The 24,996-nt window shown below is 41.6% G+C and overlaps 1 protein-coding gene and 1 long non-coding RNA gene across 2 annotated transcripts in view; both read left to right on the top strand.

Annotated features, from left to right (window-relative positions):
• sorcs3a (sortilin related VPS10 domain containing receptor 3a) overlaps positions 1-24,996 on the top strand; it is a 299,340-nt gene that overhangs the window by 166,687 nt on the left and 107,657 nt on the right. The gene's annotated exons all lie outside the window — the stretch shown is intronic.
• Positions 1,273-23,247, top strand: LOC146516133 (uncharacterized). The gene is made up of 3 exons (XR_014874435.1): positions 1,273-10,268; positions 10,721-20,324; positions 20,743-23,247. It is a non-coding gene; the product is annotated as an uncharacterized LOC146516133 (long non-coding RNA).

Raw genomic sequence — 24,996 nt, forward strand, 5'->3', positions numbered from 1 at the left:
GATATTTGTACACGAAGCGGACAAAGTCTTAAGTAAATAATAGTCACGGAGGATCGGTGACTGAGAGGGATTGTCCTAGCAAGTCAGGTTGCAGGAGAGGTAAGAGAAAAGAGGTCAGAGGGATTTTTACACGTCCGAGTTAGTAAGCACTGAGGAGGGGAGGTCTGTGGACGCTTCCTCGGGAGCCCTGAGGAGTAATGAGAAGGTCAGAGGGCAGGCAGGAAGGGAGAGAGGGAGACGGAGAATATCCCGGTGACATTGAACCAGGGAATGCAACACCTCGCCATTGAGACAATAACAAACTGGCGAGGAAAAGCAGGTTGCACAGGATTAAGTAGCTCTCGCGCCGATTGCTTGCAGATGGAATACAGGTGAGGCACTGGAGGTCCCACCAAAAGGGAAGGACCCACGGCCACAGATGGAAAACCTCCAGACACTCCCACGGATCATGACACTAAATAATTTAATAACTAACTGCAAAAGGCTCGAGATCCTCCTGTGCAAACATGGATGGACGGAAGGATAAACCGACAGTTTTACTTTTCTGTCATGTTTGTTTTGAGCTGTTCTTCAGTGGAGCAAATATGTGTCTTCTAATTAATTTTTCCCCTTTTTTAATCAGAGACATGGGGAATACATTTCCAAGCCAGCTTTTTGAGCTAAGTGTCATCTCTTTACATGAACATCCATCCAGTGCATCTGTAAATGTTGCACTCTGTCAGCAAACTTCCCTCTCAAATGTCTTTTTGTTTCACCTGATCAAAGAGTGTAGTGTCAGCATCCTTCAGGCTTCTCTTCGTGCTTTGACCAAGTTTTGTTAGCCATGTTTTTCTTCTATAGATGGCGACTTCATGTTATGTCCTTCACACTGTCAGAGGATCAGTGGAATATCACAAGTCAGCAGCTTTAATCTCTTTTACAGTAAAAAGATCAGCTAATTGATTCTGTGTTTCTGCATATGTTAAATAGAGTCCTTTGACGCCGCTGAACTCTCACCAATGGCGTCTCACTACTTGGTTTCTCTTATTCAGTCAGAAAAAAAAATTTCTGTTAGTTACAACTGAAGCCAAAGCTGAGAAAGCGCTGCTCAGTCACAGTTCCTTATATCATAGATCATGCACTTAAGTTGAATTTGAAGTTGCAGGGTTTCCTCAGAGACGGGTCAGTAAAATCTGATTTTGCAGTTCGTGGATTTTTCAGAATAACGAGCGAGCCGGCACACGTGTGTTTCTGTTCAAATAATTTTTACTTCACTAGAAATGGTGTAAAAAGCATCAAAAATGGATCCATAAAATTAAGTCTTTCTGTTGTTGTGTTGCTTTTTGTCAGCCATGTTGGTGATGCTTCCTAACAGTTTTTTAGATGATTGCTCAAAGTTACTGGGTAGAGACCTTTATTGCCTCTTCCACCATCTCCAGGACCTGAAAGCAGAATGTATAGAATAACCAGTCAAATTCATAATGCGTAAAAAGTCTCAGAAGCTTTTCCTTCACAAATTACTTCAACTTCAACCTCTGCACATGTCAGTTATGACACATTAATTCATCAGTAAACCAAAAACTTTTTAACTCTTTAAAGCCGGTCAGAGCAGCACGCTCCGTTTTGCGTAACTATTTTTAAATCCCGGTAGCTCTGCAACCACGTGAGCTAGCGCAATAATTTTTTTGCATATGAAACCGGAGGAGTTGTACTTACATCTTATGCCATCAGCTTGTCCTCGGTCACAGTTTCCTTCCACATATAACTTTGCAAAAACTGCATAAAAAGCACTTGCAGCAACAAAAACATAATATTCCAGAAACACGCTTTGCTGATCCGATCAGCTGTTTGGAACACTTCCTACGTTGGATTAGACGTCAGCGCGAACTATCGCATGTCCGCCATGACCTGCCCAAAACCGGAAGTGACGTCATTTTCGCGGAAATGTAGTTTTTTTTACCATCAGGGCCTCATGAGCCTATACTGGTGTTTTTAAAAGTTATGTTTGACTTTATGACTTTCTGTGTGGTTTCTGGGATGCTTAGGACTCATATTGCACTGCTGGAAATAGTTTATTTTGATGCATATGCTGCTTTTTTGCAAATTTGCATTATAATATTTATTTTCGTTTTTCCTGCAGTGTATAAAAATTGGTGTATTTCAAAAATAAAACTATGAAGACACTCAAAATAAATTTCCTGTGGTGGGAAACTATTTTGTGCAACTTTTTTGTATTTACAGTTTTGAGGGATAAGCCTCTTAAATTTCTCTAAATAGAAATATATGTTAAAAAAACAAAAACGATTTTCAATTTTTTGTAGTTTATTGCACTTTTTTGCAATTTATATAATTACTATGCACTTAATGCAGACATATTATTATAATTTAGGCTGTAATGGTTGTATTGATGTATATCAACTTGAAATGCTCCCAAAAATGGCTCCACAGCATGTAAAAATATAATATAAGCTCTGGCGGACTTGGTTCTATGGTCGGTCTTAAAGATAATGTGAGCACAGCTGCTCACATCTTCACCATGAACGGAGTAGACATGCCCGCCACCACAAAGCTGAAATGATCCTGAACGTCTACTCTGTGCTTGTATTTATTTAAGTTTCAGCTCTTTTATTCAGGGCGAGGTCAACTACTGTCCTTGCTATTATTACATCCTTTCATAGATTTCTATGCAGGGTTCAGAGCACCAAGTCTTTGAATCTTTAACTGGAGCATCATTATTGTTGTACTGAGATTTGATTCTTTTTAATCATACATTTGATTATGTATTCTGCACTTTATTGTAAAAACATTGTAATTATTTTGAAAGGATATTGTTTTGAATCAGCCTCATTTTCTGATGTACTGACAGATTCTTAGAATCTGAAGGATGTTGTATTCATCTCATTCATCGTGTGGTTTCTAGTTAGGAATTGTTGTGTTTCTTGCTAATAGGGGAATACAGCACTAATACATTTTTTGTAAAGAAAATAATCCTCTCCACTTTTTTAGTTTCTCTTTTTGGAATTTAATAAAATTTGTGTATGAAGGAAAAAGTAAAAAAGTCATCTGCAGCGCAACTTTAATTTGAGCTCCAAACATTGCTCGAGCATTTAAACTCCAAGTAAAACCTCCAAATTCTGCAGCTGCTATTTTAGACTATAAGATTAAGTATTAAGATGAGCAGGCTCGCCAAGTTCAAGAAGTTCAAATCCCTGTGAAGTCTGGGTGGGAGCTGACTTGAAAGAGCTTCCTGCTTTCAGCCAAGGTTCTGGGCAAAACCTAAAATTATTCCGATGGCTTGAGAAGAGTAAAAAGGACTCATCAGTCACCGCCGCAGCATGATTGGAAAACAGTCTTTCCTAATGTTAATTAAAAACAGCCCTTAGCAGGCTACATTATCTCTAAAGATTACCACCGCGCACAAAATATGAGGTGCTCCCACCTTACATCTCACAAGATCAATAGCAGTAACAACTATTGATCTCACTGATTAAATAGATCTTGGTTGTGAAGGCAGAATACACATCAAGCAGACGAGCAGAAAGATCAAGACGGCCGATGGATGGGACACGGATTTGGCAGTTCAACAAAATCAAGGTCGTCCGTGTCGGGGTGTGGAAGATTATAGGTGTTAGGAGACTGTGGCTATAATTTGCATCATCGCAGCTTCCGTGGCCCCCAGAGCAAAAGACCCAGTCCTGATTACCACCTCTGCTAGACCCATTTTTATTCACCTCCCGAATGTGTCATCTGTGCGCTGCATCCACCTCCCCAGGGCTGTTGTTGCGAATAAAGAACGTGCACTCCATCTATTTAGTTAAAAGCGGTTTACATAGATATTGTCGGTTGCCTAATTCAACCCGATTCCCCTCACAGCCTTGACACTTCATCTCGACTGTTGAGCCAGCAGCAATAAGCTTTAATATGCTCATTTTCAGCTTGTAACCAGCTAATAGTTTTCAGACTGGGTCACTCTGAATTTAATCAACTGTAAGTTGGTGCTTAGCCGTGGTTAAGTGAAGCACTGAGGACTTAACTTTCTTTAGAGAAAGAATCCGTGTCAGGACAAACAGGCTCGGCTGAAGTATTTGTCGTCATTGTCGATTCCCTTTTATGACTTTTTAAAATGAACATTCAGGTCAGACCCCTCTTTGAGTAAATTGAGATATTTTTAGATTTAGAAGTCTTGGCTTTTCAAGCTCGTATCTCTCGGCTGCGAGGAGTTTGTGGAGACAATTACTAACTGATGTAGTCCCAGGCTGGCTGCTGAGAATAGGGCAGTGTTGCTATTGCCAAGTGAGAATTACATAAATAGGCTAATGCAGGAGAACAGTAAAGGGAAGACGCTTCACACATAGAATAAATAGGAATCATCTTATTTATTCCCTAGTTTAGGATGTCTTGTCTAAAATATTTTGTAGCAAAGGGCCAGACAAGAACAGGCTGTTTTCTCTGATTTTCTCACTTACACAGGAGAGTGCTGTTTGCCCCTTTGCTGTTATAAATACCATAATATTTCTAATGTTGTGTTGGTAGATATTTTGTAGCAGTTGAGGGACACTGCTGATACCTTCCCTTGCATCGCATTAACAGAGGAGCTGTAGGGATTTGTAAACACTCGGTTTGATGCAATGGAAATTACCATATCTCTGCTAACGCTTCAGCAAACTTGAGAGACAAGGCCCTGACTCTCTAATGGACTGTGTGGTTATTAACTCATCCAATAATTACATCGGAGACGAGTACAGTGCTGTACACTGTAATCAGAGGTTGTCTACAATCTGCTGGCTCCTTATGTGGATTTACCACCTATCGCAGAGGGGAATCGTTTTTCCAGCTAGTATTTTTCATTGATCATAATTATTTTAATTACCATAATTATGCTCCTCGAGACTACTTGTCCTTTTATTAAGTTATCGAGAATCCTAAATACATCCTAAATATTTTTATTACGAAAACTGGACAGAACTGTTCCAACTTTTAGTCACTAAAGAAAGTGAAAATCAAAAATAACAGTGTACAAAAGTTTAGCACACTGCTAAATTACAAGGTTAGAATGCTAACGTGCTAACAGAGACCACAGAGCAAGAAGCTTCCTGCTTCAATCTCCAGCTTAAGCCTTTTTGGGTGGAGTTTGCAGACCAGACAGGGGCTGCAAAACCAAGGCAGTCATACACTAAAACATGCACAGCTTTATTGTCGATTTTACTTGGTTCAAATCATGTTAGTAAGAGGAACTGTTCCTCGGACCACTGTTAAAAAAGCAGCGGAGGCGGTCGTGGTTTGAGGTTCCATCTCTCCCAGTGGAGCTGGAGATCCTGTGAAAATTGAAAGTGAATCTTAAACACAGACAAGTATGGTCAGATTTTGATTCAGCATGCTGGAAAGTATCGGGTTGGCAGCAGCTTTATAATTCCAGCATGAAAAGGATCTTAAACATCCTCCCAATGCAGTGAAAACCACATGAAGCATGGACTGGCCTCCCTGAGGTCGGACCTCACTGCTCTTTGAAACAGTGTGGGACAGAAAGCACGACAAAGGGCACCAAACATCTAAAGAAATCTTTAAATGTCTCGAAGTCTGGGGAACTGTTCCTCAAGACTACTTCAAAAAAGGACAAGAAAGCTGCCTCAGGGCTGACAGAACAGTAGACAGTGATTACACACACTGTGAGGAAGAACGTGACGACAAGAACGCAGACAACATATACACAGGAGGGTGATTAAGGGAAGTAGGGACACAGCTGAACAGAATTATAACTAACGAGACGGAGGAAGCAAAACTGAACATCACACACACAAGACAAGACACTATCAAAATAAAACAGGAAGCAAACCCCACACTTAGACTATGACAAGTGAACTAGACACTGGGGCTGGGGATGAAGACGTGGAGACATGCATCTCACATGCACTAAAGACTAGAAATCTCAAAACTCACCAGTACAAAACTTGAATATAAACATTTCATAAATGAGAAAGAACGAGTAAAGCGTTCAGGGCAAAAACCCAGGACCACGACAGTTTCTGCTTTACATGCTGTATTTCTGTGTATGTTTGCATGTTTCTATAAATTATTGCATTTATTTTCCATTTCCTACCAAAATAAACACATTATGGGCCTTTTGCACATGATGTAATGATATGTAGACTAAGGTTTGTCATTCAGTATACATTTGCACTTCTTTTTGGTAGACCGGTAGTTAGGGATGCACCGGTATCGGTACCGGTATCAGGTATTGGTGTCGGTATCGGTAGCGATACCGGTATCGGGTATCGGCGAGTACAGAAATGCGAGTACTCGTACTTGCATTTCAGTACTCGTACCGATACCCGATACCAGTATCGATACCGGTATCGGGTATCGGTGTCGGTATCAGTATCGATACCGGTATCGGGTATCGGCAAGTACTGAAATGCAAGTACTCGTACTCATTTCCAAAAAAGTGGTATTGGTGCATCCCTACCGGTAGTTCATTCACCCACTACTGCCCATTAAAATGAATCTGAGTGCAGATTTTTATATACATGCCATGGTCCAGGTAACGTATTTAGGTTGTCAAGGATGAAAACGTTTATGCGAGGCTATAGAACTGTTTCTACAGGCTTAGTAGAAATAGCTGTACCAGTAAGATTGATATAATAATGACTGAATGTCCCTTTCAAATATGGCCCAGAATGAAGTGTATATTTGTCTTTGTTAGTAATCACAGATTTTAAATGATTTGGTGTCAGCTAGCCCACGAGCCAATCCATGACTGACATGTTTTTGTTTTGCTCTCATGTTCTAAAAATGTGCTTGTCAGGTACCTGCTGTGACATCTCAGCACACCTCTGTAAAGCGATCTGTTGCATGTGAATGCACAGAGGCAGACGGTGTTACATGCTGGTCTGACCAGCCTGCAGAAACGCAAGTTAATGCTGGCAAATTGAAATTCCCCATCCTTGAATTTCCTTCGAAACACAAGCAGCAACTACCCAAATTTGCCCTTTAGAGAAACAAAGAAAGCCACCAGTGCATCCTCGTGCCAGCAAACACACGTCGGGTTTACAAGGATGGGGGCTTTCATGGCTCAGCTCTAACCTCGTAAAGAGTTGTCTACAAGGAAATGTGGTGCATATAAACACTGCACAACAGTTTCATTACCTTGAGACAGCACACGACAGACCCAAGGTCCAGGCAAACACTTAATTTGTGTGTTTGTATTTCCACTGGAGGAACAGCAGTCCATTAAGACTGCGGCAGCTATAGCAGGGAACTGCAACTATATTACTACTAAGTCTGACCTAGAACACATGGGATTCAACAAAAGCTCCCCATGGCACTGAGCTGGCAGTCTCCCACAAAAGGAAGGATTAATGCCATTAGTCAGGTGATGGATGGCTCCAAGTGAAATAGTAATAACACAATAGATCATGGCTAAATGATCATAGAGGGAGCTGTCTTTGACAGGTTAATTGTAGACAGCAGATGAAGTGTTCTTAGCATTAAGAATGGGGGGAAAAGAAGGCAATGCTATGATATTTGGAGTCATAATCTGTTTGTAGAAATGTGTTCGCTATCAAACAAAAGGGAGCGAAAGAGCACAAGCAAACAAGATACATCATAATATGCTTCAGACCGAGCGAGGGACTGTGTAGGAGGTGCATCTGTCCAAGTGCGTAGGCCCGTGTGAAAACTTCACAACGTGAACTTAAGAAAAAGAGAGAATTACACCGGGTCAAGCATCGCCCTGATTCATCAGGAAACGTTTGTGCTTTTCTGCGTCTGGCATGATTAAACAGGGAACGGAGCTCTGAAATCAAAGAGAAGATGATGGATACGGCGAAGCGCTGACGGTACGTGGCAAAGAGAGGCAGGCGGAACAGATGGAGCAGTTCGTTGTGATGGAGTCGCAGATATGTATTGTCACTCCGTTGTCAAAGGAGCAGATGGAGGTGTGCTGCCAAGACAACAATGGAGACGGGAATGAAGAGAAACAAACTTTTCTGTTACTTGAGAGACCTCGTTAAAGACTTCAATTCAATTCAATTCAATTTTATTTATTTATATAGCGCCAAATCACAACAAATGTCGCCTCAAGGCGCTTCATAGATACAGAGAAAAGCCCAACAATCATATGACCCCCTATGAGCAAGCACTTTGGCGACAGTGGGTAGGAAAAACTCCCTTTTAACAGGAAGAAACCTCCGGCAGAACCAGGCTCAGGGAGGGGCGGCCATCTGCTGCGACCGGTTGGGGTGAGAGAAGGAAGACAGGATAAAAGACATGCTGTGGAAGAGAGACAGAGATTAATAACAGATACGATTCAATACAGAGAGGTCTGTTAACACATAGTGAGTGAGAAAGGTGACTGGAAAGGAAAAACTCAATGCATCATGGGAATCCCCCGGCAGCCTACATCTATTGCAGCATAACTAAGGGAGGATTCAGGGTCACCTGGTCCAGCCCTAACTATATGCTTTAGCAAAAAGGAAAGTTTGAAGCCTAATCTTAAAAGTAGAGATAGTGTCTGTCTCCTGAATCCAAACTGGAAGCTGGTTCCACAGAAGAGGGGCCTGAAAACTGAAGGCTCTGCCTCCCATTCTACTTTTAAATACTCTAGGAACAACAAGTAGGCCTGCAGAGCGGGAGCGAAGTGCTCTAATAGGGTGATATGGTACTACAAGGTCATTAAGATAAGATGGGGCCTGATTATTTAAGACCTTGTATGTGAGGAGCAGGATTTTGAATTCAATTCTGGATTTAACAGGAAGCCAATGAAGGGAAGCCAAAACAGGAGAAATATGCTCTCTCCTTCTAGTCCCTGTCAGTACTCTTGCTGCAGCATTTTGGATTAACTGAAGGCTTTTCAGTGAGTTTTTTGGACATCCTGATAATAATGAATTGCAGTTGTCCAGCCTGGAAGTAATAAATGCATGAACTAGTTTTTCAGCGTCACTCTGAGACAGGATATTTCTAATTTTAGAGATGTTGCGCAAATGGAAGAACGCAGTCTTACATATTTGTTTAATATGTGCGTTGAAGGACATATCCTGGTCAAAAATGACTCCAAGGTTCCTCACAGTGTTACTGGAGGCCAAGGTAATGCCATCCAGAGTAAGAATCTGGTTAGATACCATATTTCTAAGCTTTTCAGCGCCGAGTACAATGACCTCAGTTTTATCTGAGTTAAGAAGCAGAAAGTTAGTGGCCATCCAAGTCTTTATGTCTTTAAGACATTCCTGCAGTTTAACTAATTGGTGTGTGTTATCTGGCTTCATGGACAGATAGAGCTGGGTGTCATCTGCATAGCAGTGAAAATGTATGCTATGTCTTCTAATGATGCTGCCTAGGGGAAGCATGTATAATGTAAACAGAATTGGTCCTAGCACTGAACCCTGTGGAACTCCATAATTAACCTCAGTGTGTGAAGAGGACTCTCCATTTACATGCACAAATTGGAGTCTATTAGATAGATATGATACAAACCACTGCAGTGCAATACCTGTAATACCTACAGCATGAGACTTTGCTCAGCTCAGCCGCTGCTGGATAGTGCTGCTTGGTGTTTGATTTATCAAAGGCATTAGCATCTATATCGGCCTTGGCGTGACTCTAATAAACCAATGAGTGAGCTCTAACCAATGCGCTTGTCTGCCAGTTTGGTTATTTGTTTATTTTTTTTAGTTATTATAATGTTCTTAGTAAATATCTAATGGGCACAAATCTGTATTTTTAAAAAAGTAATTCATCTTTTGCTGAAAGTTCTTAAACTCCTTGTTCTCAAAGTCTCTTCAGACTTATCATCAACTCTGATTAGACAATAGCTGGTAACCAGGAGGCTTGCAGTACCACCAACCTGTTACTTTATCTACAGATTCTGTGCATATGTTTCAAGCGATTATCCGCCAACAACCCTCATCATCGCTCAGGTGCAACACTTTGGACCGAGCTACTGGTTCTCTCAGCACCTGACTCATAGTTCATATCCTCTACAGCAGCGGTCTCCAACCTTTTTTGCGCCACGGACCGGTTTATGCCCAACAATATTTTCATGGACCGGCCTTTAAGGTGTCGCGGATAAATGCAACAAAATAAAACTAGTACCGGTACCAAAAAAAAGATTTATTCATGACACACGTGAAAAGACCCAGGAAAACCGAGTTAACGATCAAAACAATAACAAAATAACGCTGAAAACCGATAAAAACCCTGAAAACTATACATTTCACACCTGAGCCTCAACTCTCGCGGCCCGGTACCGGTCCGAGGTTGGGGAGGGGTTGGAGACTGCTGTTCTACAGCAACACGTTCTCACTCCCAAAGCGTAACATTTTACGCTAGGTGACAAATCGTCAACATATTACATATTCGTAACATATTCGGCTACCCACCACGTTCCTGAATGAGGACCTCGGAAAAATGAGGAAAAATGAGAACCATATGGACTCAATCTACATATGTTCGCTCTTTTTCTTCAAATTGCTTAGAAACACGCTATTTAACATAATTAAAGTCTTGGTTAAGGTCAGGAAAAAGGTTATGGTTAGGGCTAGGGATAAGGTTAGGTTTAGGGCTGCAATACAGGGCTGGAACGTCTATTACCGCGGGAGCGTCATTGCACTGGATTTCAGCCATAACCCGCCGCGTACCATAAGAATGCCGAAGGTCTCCTTTCGCGTTCCTCAGGAACGCCGCGGGACGTGACAAAATGTCGGCATGTTACGCCTCGGGAGTGAGAACGGGCTCTCTACAGCCAAAGTCAAAGAAAGAGCTAATAGTTACACATTTTCAGACACTGGGAGGTATTCATTGTACTCAGCGTTACACATTTAAGTGACAAAAGATGAACAAAAAAGAAAATCACTTGAAAATCTTGAAATCAACCACAAAAATTTGTTTTGGAAGCTGTTTAGAAATCAGATAAACACATTAATTTGTCAGCTTTGACATTTTTAGTACAATCGTTAATTCCATCATCATATTCAAAGATCAGGTAACGTCGTGGGCACGAAGACAAACCTCCGTGTTCTTGGGAAACACTGTTTGTCCTCTGAACATGCTGAGAGTTCCCCAGCTAAAGCAGAAGCCTTTGATATTTAAACATCTGTAGTGACCTTTACATATCTCTAACATGGCCACTGGGACTCTGTGGGCCTGTCACTCCTCTTACGGTGTTCTGTGGATGAGGAACCGAGCTGTTGCGTGTGGTTGATAAAGAAAAGAGGCCGAATGTTACGGGGGTATTTCCAGGTGTGTGCGTGTGAGGTCGAAGGGAAGCAAGTGGAAGGAAATGAACCAGTAAATGAGACCAAATGAAGATTGATGGATCGTGCTTGAATTCTTATTAAATAAGTCGTTTCTAGCTGGTATAAGAGCTTCACTGGCATCGTCTGCCGGTGTGGCAACAGATGAATAGATATCAGCTGAATGATTGCTGGCTTGTTTACCAGCCATCAAACTGTTTTCCCTCATCATCTGCCCCTCTGACACTGCAGCTGAGCCAGAGTCTGATATAAAATTTTTTGTGTTTAACACTTCCACAAAGGGAACAGTCGAGCACTTTAATTGTTTGTATATGTATTTGCTGGGTGGAGGATGATGTGACAAACTGTATCAGCCACTACTCTTGTCTCTCTGAGCTCTTCTTTGGCAACACGTTCTCACTCCCAAAGCGTAACATTTTACACTAGGTGACAAATCGTCAACATATTACGTTTTCAGCTACCCACCACGTTCCTAAATGACGACCTTGGAAAAAATGAGGAAATATGAGAACCATATGGACTCAATCTACACATGTTCGCTCTTTTTCTTCAAATTGCTTAGAAACACGCTATTTAACATCATTAAAGTCCTGGTTCAGCTCAGGAAAAAGGTTATGGTTAGGGCTAGGGATAAGGTTAGGTTTAGGGCTGGACTACAGGGCTGGAACGTCTATTACCGCGGGAGCGTCATTGCACTGGATTTTGCCCATAACCCGCCGCGTACCATAAGAACGTCCCGCGGCGTGACAAAACGTTGGCATGTTACGCCTCGGGAGTGAGAACGGGCTGTCTTTGGCTGAAAGCAGTCAAGATTTTTGGACTACAGGTTATTATGACATTTATTTCAGCCAGGATTGGATTTCAACTTGTGAAGCTTCCAGAATATCTGGACCAGGAGCTTCTTCTAACTTATATTTTCAGTGAATCGTTGTCCCTTCTTGCAATCACATGTTTTTCCTTGTATTAAAAAAAGCTCCAAACTCAGTAGACTTAGACTTAGATCCTCCCGCGCCGATCGGCGCATCGGGCGACAAGAGAACGCCATCGAACTCGGTCTATCGCGGCAGTTGTTGCTTCATCCCATGACAGTTCGACTGAACGTAAATCTTCAAGGAAAGTCCTCCTCCATCTTATTTTAGGTCTTCCTCGCCGTCTCTTTCCATTCTTTGGTTTCCACAGAACCGCGACACGGGCAGGTCTCGGGTCCGGTAGCCGAAGGATGTGACCGGCAAATCTGAACCGACGCTTGGTGACTTGGACATGGAGCGGCTCTACTCCCGCACGGCGATATACTTCTTCATTGGTAACGCGATCCCGATATGTGATCTTGAGCAGCCGTCGAAGACAACGTTGTTGGAAGACGTCAAGACGGCGGTTGATCTTTGCAGTTGGTTTCCAAGTCTCCGCTGCATACAGTGCCGTCGGTATAACGATGGTCTTCAGGAGCCGCAACTTGGTTGATAAAGGCAGTGCGGTGGTCATCCATATAGGTCGTAATCGTTGAAAGGCTGCCCATGCTTTCCCAATTCAAACTCAGTAGACCAATTGAAATATGAGTTCAAGTTGCAACCTGTCACGGCCACTAAAGAACTGAATCTAAATCTCAACATTTTAGACATAAATAAACAAATAAATCATATTTTTGAGAAAATAATGTAAAAAACAGACAAAAACAAACAAACAAAGAGGATACATGCGTGCCTCTTCACTCACGTACAGTAGTGTTTTTCACATCAGGGGGATCCTGGCGATCAATTACTATGTCATGTAAAAAATGTGCTTTGGGATACTTTTGAAATTAGAAAATACATCAAACAACTTTCTGAAAATCGAGTGAATAATATTTCCTCATTTTTCTTGACCGTGACAAACGTCATAGAGTAAAGAAATGCCCTGCATCGGGGTGTCCAACTCCAGGCCTCGAGGGCCGGTGTCCTGCAGGTTTTAGATCTCACCCTGGGTCAACACGCCTGAATCACATGATTAGTTCATTCGCATCTGTAGAACATCTGGAGAACTTCAAGACATGTTGAGGAGGTCATTTAGCCATTTACATCAGCTGTGTTGGATCAAGGACACATCTAAACCTGCAGGTTCCCCTACCCCTGCTCTGCATTTTGGTGACACAGAGACTACTGAACATGTACCATGTGTCACTTTGTAGACAGCTCACTCAGCCAGCACAGAGAGCAGTACAGTGAATGCAACGCCTGTAGTTTCTTCTCTGCCTCAGTATGACTGCAGAGAGATGTTTTTGGTCTTTTAATAGCATTTCATATTAGTTATGTATTTTTAGTTCCAGTGGCTGCTGCAGAATTCACTGAGAAGTTTATGCATTTTATATGTAGAGGTTTAGTGGTGTCGTGACAAAGCCACTGCTGTATATTTACCTCCAAAGTGTTTCCTTTTTAACATGTAATAGTACTATAGCTGTTTTAATGCTCAAGGCTTCCTATAATAGAACATTAAATGATAGTAAAACGCAGCATATTTACTCACACTGAGCTGAATGTATAAACTTATAGGAAATAAAAGACAATTTTCTGCCTTTTTTATGCCACTGGTTTGTGAATGAGAGCACAGGTGAGACAGATCCAATTTCAGCCATTTGGCATCTTTTCCTCTAAAACTAACCAAGTAGTGTTTTGGTGTCTAACCACGCTGTAAGAGGAAATGCTGGACAATGTTAGTGCTGGGAATTTTAATATAGCATTAATTAAAACACAAATGGCGACCTTTTGCACTACATGAAACACCGAGGTTGAAAGATATTTTTCCTTTGCTGCTTTTTGGTCGTGTAGCTGAAGTTTGGCTTAGCTGAAGCCCGCCTGGGCAAATTCTGTCTGCTGGAAACTTTTTTGACAGTTTTGGGAAACAATAAGAAAAACCACATGCAACCCATGGTTTGGTTTCCTTGTGCTTCCTCGTGTAATAAAGCTCCAATATGCAAAACTAAAATAATCCCCCAGAGCCATCAGGGCAATGGTATCCCCTTTTCCGTAGTAAATCTACCCCGGCTAACATAAAAGCAAATGTTTCTGTTGATGAAGCTGATTATGCAGAATGAATTATTCAGCGTGCTCCAATTGCCTAATGACTGCCGTTCATTCAGCTTTAGCGGTGTAAAATTTTGCTGATGTTTGTATAGCCCTTGCCAGAGAAATTATAACTATTGATTCAACTTTCTTTGGGTCTACTTGCAGGCATTATGCAAAAAATGACGCTGCTGTTTCAACGAGTTTTTCCCATTTTCTTTCTTTTTTGTTCCCTGTTGTTCATTGTGTTAGGTTTCAGGTTGCTTGACTGACCTCAAACACAGCCAACAAAAGCCTCGAATTTTTACTCAACTTGTGAAAAATAGTTTTAAAACAGGGTTTCTTCATTAATCCCCCCAGGCTGTGACCTGTTTGTTTATTAGCGCCCGAGGCTTGCATTCTAGAACAACATAAGTAATTTACTAATTGGAGTGTGAAATTACAGGGAGTCTTACATTACAAAATGTCATTGCACAAATAGGGAGGAGAGGATGAAAGATTTATGGTTCAAAAGTGCTGTGTTACCAGAAAAAAGAAAAAAACCGTGTGCAATTTCCAGCTCCTCCCAAGCCCATATAGTCTCAAACCCATTTCCCTTTTTCTTTCACAATCCCCCTAATGATCGTAACAGGCCTCGGAGCCCATAAATCTCCACAGTAGGGAAACTAAGTGTCTCATCATTATGCAGAATCCACCTATCCTCTCAAAGAGCATCCATGTAAAGGCCTCAGGACAGTAGCAGTACTTGTTTAAATCCAATCTCATTTCAGTGAGCTCTTCATCACTTTCTCCCCCTCTGCACCTAATGACGTCCCCGTGCCATATTGTTGTCTTATGTGTAATGGGGATGAGCTGAATTACTCTTCCGCTTGACTAATGGTGATGACTGAGTTAAGTTGACAGAGTCATTTTCAGTTGAGGTAATGTTGTTGGTGACGTTTGTTCCCTAAAGAAGTTACAAAGTCTTCCAGGAGTCGTCTGTTGGACGGCTGTCACCTTCACAGGATCAGGGTTCACGTGCACATCTGTTCATCTGTTCATGCGAGTAGGTACGAATCTCAAAGCGATGCATTCGTGTTACACAACGGTGATCTAATCATCGGAAGAATGATAAAAAAAACTATTTTTACACGTACATGAAGTGCACTCAAGTTACCTCCAAATACAGTGCAGGGTGACCTTGAACTGCAAGAACTGTTAGTGCTCGAAATGACATGAGGAGATCTAACAAAACGAGTTACTCATAGTGGTGATAATTAAGTGCTATTTCTCTGCTTCTGTTGTCTGATTTCTGGGATTGATGCTCACATCAACAGTGTTAGAACACCTAGAAAAGCTCGCCGCAGAACTGTGACGACGAACAAAACAACTAAACAAGAAAAAACCTTCAAGAATAAAGAACAGAAAAGCAGGCAGACGGTTGATGTAAAGCAGGATTTGAACATTTAAAAGAAATACAGTCTGATTTGTCTTTAACTTTAATTTTGGTTTAACTCATGAATCCACAACCAGGTGTAACGAGCTAAGGCTACGTCCACATGTACACGGGTATTTTTGAAAACTGAGGTTTTGCCAAAGCAGCAGGTGGCGATATAATCCAAACCGTGTAGAAACGTTGGCCTACAGAAGTCTGGACGCCTGGGAGGGAAAGAGTAAACAAGATGGTGCATAGAAGCAGAAATGAGTCCTGCGGTGGACAGAAGGTGAGGTGGAATTATTCTTCATTATCACAGAACCGCCTCGCTTTTCCAAGCGGTCGTCCGACCCAGTCTCGTCCAAAACTGACAATGACGTTGGCGTCCGGACTTGGGTTGTGAGAACGTCTGTGTTGAATGTGTCTTTCTAAATGTAGGCCATGCTTGTAAAAACTGCAGATTAACAGTAATTTGTCTCTATCAGCCATTGTAGAAACTCATGTAAACAATAACGTGGAGCAAAAAAGGTGCACACCTTTGACATTGCGTGACGAAATCTCCGTTTTCCTCGTCCACACGTAAACAGCGTTTAGGATCACTGAAAACTCAAAACCATAAAAACTATATAGAACCAACTAAGATTTTGTTTATTAATCTGAATACCCTGAAATTGTATGATTTAGTTGAATATAAAATGGCACAGATAATGTATAAAGCACAAAATAACTTGCTTTGCCCCAGTACTCAGAAGCTGTTCAAAGTCAGAGAGAGTCAATGTGACTTAAGGGGAACAGATTTCTTTAAAAAAAACAAGATAAGGACAAATATAAAGCAGAGATGTGTTTCTGTTAGAGGAGTTAACCTGTGGAATAGTTATGACAGTGATTTAAAAAGGTGGAGTTCATTTTCCTTGTTTAAAGATATGTTTAAAAATAGAGTATTAGAAAAATATATATATCAAGAATGAAAAGAGCAAAACATTCTTGATTCTTTTGCTTTGATGTAGTTACTTATCTAAGGTGGAAAGTTGTTGTTTTTGTTTTCTTGTTTGTTTGTGCTTTGTTTTATTCTTTGCTTCGAGCCCTGTGTACAGGAGCTGCATGCAAAAAGATCTTTTGTTAAAGCGTAATAAACAAATGCTTCAGCCAATACCTTTTGATTAGCCTTGTCTCATGCTTTCTTGCTTTGTGGTAGATCTTTGTTCTGTCTTCACTGAGATATTTGAATGCTAATCAATAAAACATCACTCACCAATGTGGACAAAAGGCCCAAACGTGTAGAAAAAGCTGCGTTTTCAAAAATACCCGCGTACGTGTGGACGCAGCCCAAGATTCACAGTCAGATTACAAACTTGTATTGAGAATATTACTGCAAGTGGGAAGACCATAGAATTACTAACCCCGTACACGGGGACATGTCCAGATTGTCAGGTTTCCATTTGTTTTGCAGTATTTGAGTGAAGTCATGCTTCAAAGCTGCACAACGTGATGGATTCATTTCTTTCTGCTTCACAAGAAACATGAGGGGTACTTCCCAAAGTCTAAATTGCACAAAATCATTGTGCTAGGTGTCAGTCAGCAAGCGGCTCAGGCCCGGTGGGCTCGTCGGTTTTTCTAGTTATGTCTGTAGACTTTAGCTGTGGGGGCACACAGACCTTTAGAGATGGGCCTGGACTCCACAGGCTGTGTGCCACCCATGAAAAAACACTGAACACTAAACCATTCAAACACACATTGCTTCTACAGTTGCTGAAAAGTGGAGGAGATCTGTTTATAAGGCTCTGTGACATTAGGAGAAAATATTGCACATCTCTGTACTGACTAGCAAAGGAAAAGCAAAACACCCAGCAACGACTGAGGCTAAAAAATGAAACTTTCAACACATTTGTTACCAGTGTTAAGTATCATAATTGGTGCAAAAAATGGTTTCGGTCCCTTCTAAGGCCCCAGACTACTTTGTTTTATAAGATTTGTCATCATTTTTTAGAAATTACAAGTACTTTATGTTTCAGTTACACTTAATGTTATAGCTCTGGCTTGCAGAACAACTCACTATGTCAGAAATGAACCTGAAATAAACATTTTCCTCCTACTGCTGATATTCTTAAAAGATTTTATCTCAAATGTAATTAGAAAAACCTAGTCACACACCTGCGGCAGGTGTGAGTCATTCTTTCAGCGTGTGGCCCACGACAGAGTGAAGTTGTTCACATCGTGTGAGCCGTTTGAGGCCCAACAGCAAGATTTGACCGCGGGGCTTCCTGACAGACTCATCCAGCCGTGTGTCCGTGCTGCAAACGCATTTTAAATGTGTTCATAGAAAAACTGAACTAATCAACCTTTCAAAAGTTGTTAGTTTTGGAGGAATGCGCCAGAGTTTTGTCTTATTTCTTCTTTTTGGTTTGTTTTTTCTGCGGATTCTTTACAGCAAAGCACAAAACAGGTGCAGACACATCTGGATCCGCTGTCTGATATGGTCAGGGTTTTATATTTAAGAGCGAGAATCAGCGACACGATCTTGGGAAATAGCAAAATGCTCTGTCAAGTAAAACGTGTGCTTTTGTTTAGCTGCTAAGGTTGTGACTGGGAGAAGCTCGGAGGATAACAGCGCTGCTGGGAACAGCTTCTCCTCTCTTCCACATACATTTGAATTACACAATGTGCTCTAACGCTTTTTCTTTTGAAGGCTCAAACAAAACTAAAAATATGTCTCCACGCTCACGTCCCAGACAAAGTAGGAATATTCTCCACTACGTGCTCCCGTGGGAAGCCGACAGCCCACCTACAACAAGGAAGAAAGTGGCATAACCGCCTTTCAGAGAGAGCCGTGCAGTCCCTTCAGTCCTTCAATATGCAAACATTGTTTGACTTAATCCACCCTAACGATGCAAATTTATGCTGTTAATTATTTCTCGCTGAATCGTATCCTGGCTAAACGTTTTCAGACATGCAACGGGGACATCAGACTCCATAAAGTATTCAGAGGGAGCGAGAGAAGACATTATTCAGGATTACTCCTTTTTTTTATTTCTTTTTCATTTGCATCACCTCCACGGAACGAATTTGCATTCGCCACATTTTACCACTCCTAATATGGGCAATGTTGTTGTGTGTGTGTGACCATAGATTTGGCTGCTGAAGTGTCCTCTTTGAGATAAGCTCCTTTAGTGCAAACCTTGTCTGATAGGAAATTCTGCACTGAGTCTACAAATGCTGGCTCATTCTCTGCCATTCTAATCCTTTGGCAACTAAATACAGTTTCTTATGTAAACCTCTGATATACGACACATGCACACTAAAGGTTAAACGTTTCATAGAGCAGAAACGGTCCTGCTTGTGATAAAATTATCATTGTGTCAATGTGATTACAGTGAAGATGAGTACTTTCAAGCAGTTTAATTAAAAATGCAACTTTTCAGTAAGAAAAATGACTCATTCTGATATTTAGTAACCTTATTTTTTGTTTTGAAACAATAGTAACACATGTCTTTGCCAGAAAAGCTTCCACAACCTTCGACAGTTCGAGTGAGTGGGCCGGTGCATGTGTTTGACGGAGAGCGCCAACGTATCCAGCTTGTTCTGCGATACGTTCTTCACAAGCTGACAGATGTTGTTTTTGGTAGCATCTGTAGTTTAGCAGGTGGCCACAGTGGATGAACTGAGGTTCTTTTTCCAGTGTAATTCTCAGCTGAAGATAAATAAGAATTATTTTTGAACCACGAATCATGAAAAAGTAACTTGACCCAAATAGAAATGTATTAGGTCGCCTTTATTGTCGCATTACTTTTCCTGTCTTACCGATGACTAAAGGCACCATTGTGAGGCTTTGTGGTTTCTGGCTTTTAATTAAGGACATCTTCAAAACCAGTTAATGCACCCAATGCCTCAAAAACGAAGCAAGCAAGTCTTTGCAGTCTTTTCTTGCTCAGTTTCATGAGGTTTGCACCTGGGAGGATTTTCAGTTACCAGGTGAGGACATTCAAAATGTAACCAGTGGAATATTTCGCCTTCTAAATGTGTTTGTAGGCAACACTCATCTGTGTTAATGGGGAGAACAAGATGGCGCCTGTGTTTGGCTTTGCCGCTAGTACAGCTCGCTGGTATAGTTTTATACTGGCCGCTATTGTCACTTGCAATATTATTTTTACCGTCCTGTGTTTTGATTTTGTCTCTGCCACCAATACTTATGATCGGGGCATGATGTTGTATATCAAAGATTCAATGGAGAGCTACTTTGACAGCTGGGACAGTTACAGGAAATTTTTCCCTCCACCCTTTGTGTGTTCCTCACCTGAGTGCATGTTACCGTACATGTCGGTGGGATTTAACACGAAGAAAAGAAGAAGTAGGGGAACCAGGGCCGGTGTCCAGGTGTGACTGAGAAGGTACCGAAGATTAGCTTCTTGGATGTGTGAAGAATCCCGGTGCCTACGACCAATTCGTCTGCTGTCACCTGGTGCCGACGCTACACTTCAGTTCCCAGCTTGGAATGCTTTACGATATAAAGTCTTTCCAGATCATTTCAAGTTTCACATAGTCACAGAGCTTTGATAACAAAGCTGCAGTTTAGTTTTTCTGTAACATGAATCTTTGGTTACATGTCGTATCCATGTAGATAAGCAACAGCAGTATCCATTATCAAACCAGCCCGTTCTCACTCCCGAGGCGTAACATGCCGACGTTTTGTCACGTCCCGCGGCGTTCCTGAGGAACGCGAAAGGAGACCTTCGGCGTTCTTATGGTACGCGGCGGGTTATGGCTGAAATCCAGTGCAATGACGCTCCCGCGGTAATAGACGTTCCAGCCCTGTATTCCAGCCCTAAACCTAACCTTATCCCTAGCCCTAACCATAACCTTTTTCCTGAGGTTAACCAGGACTTTAATGATGTTAAATAGCGTGTTTCTAAGCGATTTGAAGGAAAAGAGCGAACATGTGTAGATTGAGTCCATACGGTTCTCATATTTCCTCATTTTTTCGGGTAGCCGAAAACATAATATGTTGACGATTTGTCACCTAGCGTAAAATGTTACGCTTTGGGAGTGAGAACGTGTTGTATCAAACATATAGTGTAACTGCAGTTGTTTGGACCCCTGTTTGCATGTGGCTTATCATTAATGAGAATAGGGCATATACACTGAATTTATAGCTGTGGCGTTAAATGACTACTGGCGCAAAATAACAACAGAACAGAACTCTTCCAAACAAATCCATCACGGCATCTATTCGAACACATCCACTTCTGTCCACCGGGCTTTTGTCTGAAAGGTGGCGTTGAGCCCGAGCCAAAGATGTTGCTCAGCTGCTGCAGTGCATTTCTCAACCCAATGACTCTCCAGATGGCAGGTATCTTTAGTGCTCAGCTCCTTGTCCTGAGCTGCGACAGCTCTGCCGCGCTCCACCGAGCCGCAGCGAGCCCGCCCTCCCAGGGTACTTTTAATGGACTTTAATTTGAAACACATGATCAGGACAATACAGACAGCGTACTTGCTAGCACAATGGAGATAATAGGGGCCCTCTTTATGCATCTGGGGGCAGCAATTCAAACTATAATTATTCCATGTGGGGGGAAAAGACTTCTTGAAGGCTTGGGATGAGGCTAGCTGCTTTACATTAGATGCAAATGGTGAGGTGCTGGTTTATGCACATGTCAAGCTGGGCTGTACATGGCAGGATGAACCTGAAGGCATTCTAGGAATTCTAATGAACTTCAACAACCTCCAAAAATAAGTTGTTTCAGTTCTCGGTCAGCTACACAGAATCCACGTACACCATTTGCTGTCATGCGAGAACACATACGGTACCTGAGTGACTGCCAGGCAGGTGTGCAGCCTGTTCTCATTTGTTATGTAGCTATAAGGCAACACACTGAAGTAATGAGGAATCAGTGAAGAAAGCTGCAGTGTGAAAGCGAACACAAAGCCAGAGGGAATCTGTTTGCTAAACCTGACTGGGCACGTATTAGTGTCTGACACTGATAATCATGCAAGATAATATTTTAATTTGTTGAGCAAATGCTGCTAACACGTGGTTGCAAATCACAATGAGTTTGTGCCGCGATCCACTTTTGTTGGTCTGTGAAGTAGTCGAGTGGAGTCGAATCCATTTGCAAGAATTTCAATCAGGATAAATGCTTCTTTCACTCCTCTTTCAAACCGTCTGTCCTCTCTGTCCAAAATGTGAACATTGGCATCCTCGAAAGAGTGACCTTTATCCTTTGAAAGAAGCATCTATGTCCACTGTGAGCGACCATCTTTGAACAGAGGCGGTGGTTTACGACACCAACTGTCTGCCATCTATAATCCAGTTTTGAGTTCCCTCCCCAGACGCCTTAACGCCCACTCACATCCTGGGACATCTGACCTCAGGAAATCACATGATAAGGTGGAGCCAGGTTTCACAATGAACTCACCCGAAACTCTGGCTGATTGGGACCCACACCCAGTTCCACACCTTGGCTCAGGCGATTAGAGGATCATCAGGGGTCCTTTTGTCCCTCTGTGGGGGGAAACTCCCACTAGGTTTATATCTGGGACTCTCCACCATTTGACCTTAGAACTGAAGAAGCTTCTCGGATGAAGGTGAAACGTCTTCAAGCAACTTAAAGAAGTCCAGACGCTTTTCTTTGCAAGCTCCTTTGTTTAGCTATCAGTGTTGATTTCACAGTTACTTTGGAACGTGTTATTGTAATCACATTACATTTGTCTGCAATGCAGTACTAATCCAACACGTCCACGATAGATGGATAAAAACTCAAATGGCTGAACATGAGTATTATTTGCAAAGGGTCAAAATTGTGACAGCAAAACATAACAGCGAGGCTCTACATGCATCTGCACAATCAGAGACCCCCACAGCCAAAGCGATGCTCACACAGAGCTTGATTTCCAACAGCTACCTGTTTGCTCGTTCCTACAGCACAATCACTGTCACCACGACATGTTTCTGTGGGCTGTTGGACGGAGATTTGCACGGATACGTGGGCAGAAGTTTAATGTTATATTGTTAACTTCCCAAACGATGTTGTGGAATAACAAAAAAGTGAAATTACTGTCTTTTTTATAAAACCTCAGTGCTGCTTGTCGTGTAATAGAAAGAAATTCTGTCAGCTGCAGATGTGATCAAACGTTGCCTCGGAACATCGTTTTTGATTACAATAGCCTCCAACTGCTGTTGAAAGCTCTGCAAAACGCTTGTCCAAAAAGGTGCGTTTCCCTCCAGCAGCTAAAACAGCTGCAGGAACTCTTTTGAACCCTGACTGGATTCATAGAGTAACTTCCTCGTGTGCAGCACCTGCAATAAAAATACAAAAATGAGCTGTAGGAAAAAATCTGGATGGTTTTGTCCTTTCTGCCTCTGGCTTTTAATTAGGGCTATAGGCTAACAATTATTATAATTAGCAGTTAATCTGAAGATTATTTTCCTGATTAAATGATAGTTCGTTTATCTTTAACCCTTTAAGACCTACCATAGAACCAAGTCCGCCAGAGCTTATATTATATGTTTACATGCTGTGGAGCCATTTTTGGGAGCATTTCAAGTTGATATACATCAATACCACCATTAAAGCCCCCATTTTAATAATATGTCTGCATTAAGTGCATAGTAATTATATAAATTGCAAAAAAGTGCAATAAACTACAAAAAAATTGAAAATCGTTTTTGTTTTTTTAACATATATTTCTGGTTAGAGAAATTTAAGAGGCTCATCCCTCAAAACTGTAAATACAAAAAAGTTGCACAAAATAGTTTCCCACCACAGGAAATTTATTTTGAGTGTCTTCATATTTTTATTTTTGAAATACACCAATTTTTATATACTGCAGGAAAAATGAAAATAAATATTATAATGCAAATTTGCAAAAAAGCAGCATATGCATCAAAATAAACTATTTCCAGCAGTGCAATATGAGTCCTAAGCATCCCAGAAACCACACAGAAAGTCATAAAGTCAAACATAACTTTTAAAAACACCAGTATAGGCTCATGAGGCCCTGATGGTAAAAAACTACATTTCCAAAATGACGTCACTTCCTGTTTCGGGCAGGTCATGGCGGACATGTGATAGTTGCGCTGCTGGACGTAGGAAGTGTTATGAACAGCTGATCGGATCAGCAAAGCGTGTTTCTGGAATATTATGTTTTTGTTGCTGCAAGTGCTTTTTATGCAGTTTTTGCAAAGTTATATGTGGAAGGAAACTGTGACCGAGGACAAGCTGATGGTATAAGATGTAAGTACAACTCCTCCGGTTTCATATGCAAAAAAAATTATTGCGCTAGCTCACGTGGTTGCAGAGCTACCGGGATTTAAAAATAGTTACGGAAAATGGAGCATGCCCGCTCCGACCGGCTTTTTAAGATGCCATAAAGTGGCAAAAAAAACTATTCCCTAATTTTCCAAGGTGGCACTTTCAAGTGTTCCACCAACACCCCCAAATATGTTCAGACAGAAAGGCGCAGCACAAAAGCAGCTCACATTACAGAAGAAGCAGTGATTATTAAATTGCTGTTTGTAAACTATTCAATCAAAAAACTAGGTTTGCAATTTGAAAAGGAGGTCTTGGTGCACTTTTGTAGAGATACAGTGGCGAGTAGGAAGGATGTTATAGATTGGACCGCTGTGTTTACGGCCTCTCCCTCAGAACAATCCAGACGGCACATTTGCATAGCCCTAGCCTATACTTCTCCATATAGGATCATCCCTACTGCTGTATACTTTGCAGGCTCAATAAATTGTGGGGTATAAAACCCGTCCTCATCTTTCCCCACCCATACGGGATATGCCCAGCCGATGTCAACAGTAGCCATTTGATTTAGAGCACTGTACACAGATGCATCAAGAATTTATAGGGGACTTAATTAGGAGTTGTAAAAGTGACTTATAGTAATTGTGTGGGACACAGGGCCCTATAATGTGGCAGTTATCATTTCCATAATTCCAAAGTCTTGATTCTGCTCTCAGAACTTTTATGTCTTGCTAGAACTGTTTGTGCTTTGATCTTAATGCAAAGAGCTTTTCTGGGTGGCAGAATGTTACCGCTGCAATGCTGCAGAGGAAACAGTGCAAATGAAACACGGCAGTAAACCCACGCTTTACTCTCTTACTGCAGTGTGTCACCGAAACGATGTTGAGGGCATCAGGGCAAAAGGCATGACGAAATTGTATCAAACTTGAAGCACAGAGGAATAAAATGTAGCAAATTCACTCACATTTTTTTTTCTGTTTCATTTCTCTATCACAAACTAGTGGAAGCTTCATTTTGAGTCATTTTGAAAACTGCAAATTAGGCCAGATGGTGACAACATGCCTGTGAAATCACCCATT

This window comes from Neolamprologus multifasciatus, chromosome 6 (assembly GCF_963576455.1).
Source record: "Neolamprologus multifasciatus chromosome 6, fNeoMul1.2, whole genome shotgun sequence".
Taxonomy (NCBI): domain Eukaryota; kingdom Metazoa; phylum Chordata; class Actinopteri; order Cichliformes; family Cichlidae; genus Neolamprologus; species Neolamprologus multifasciatus.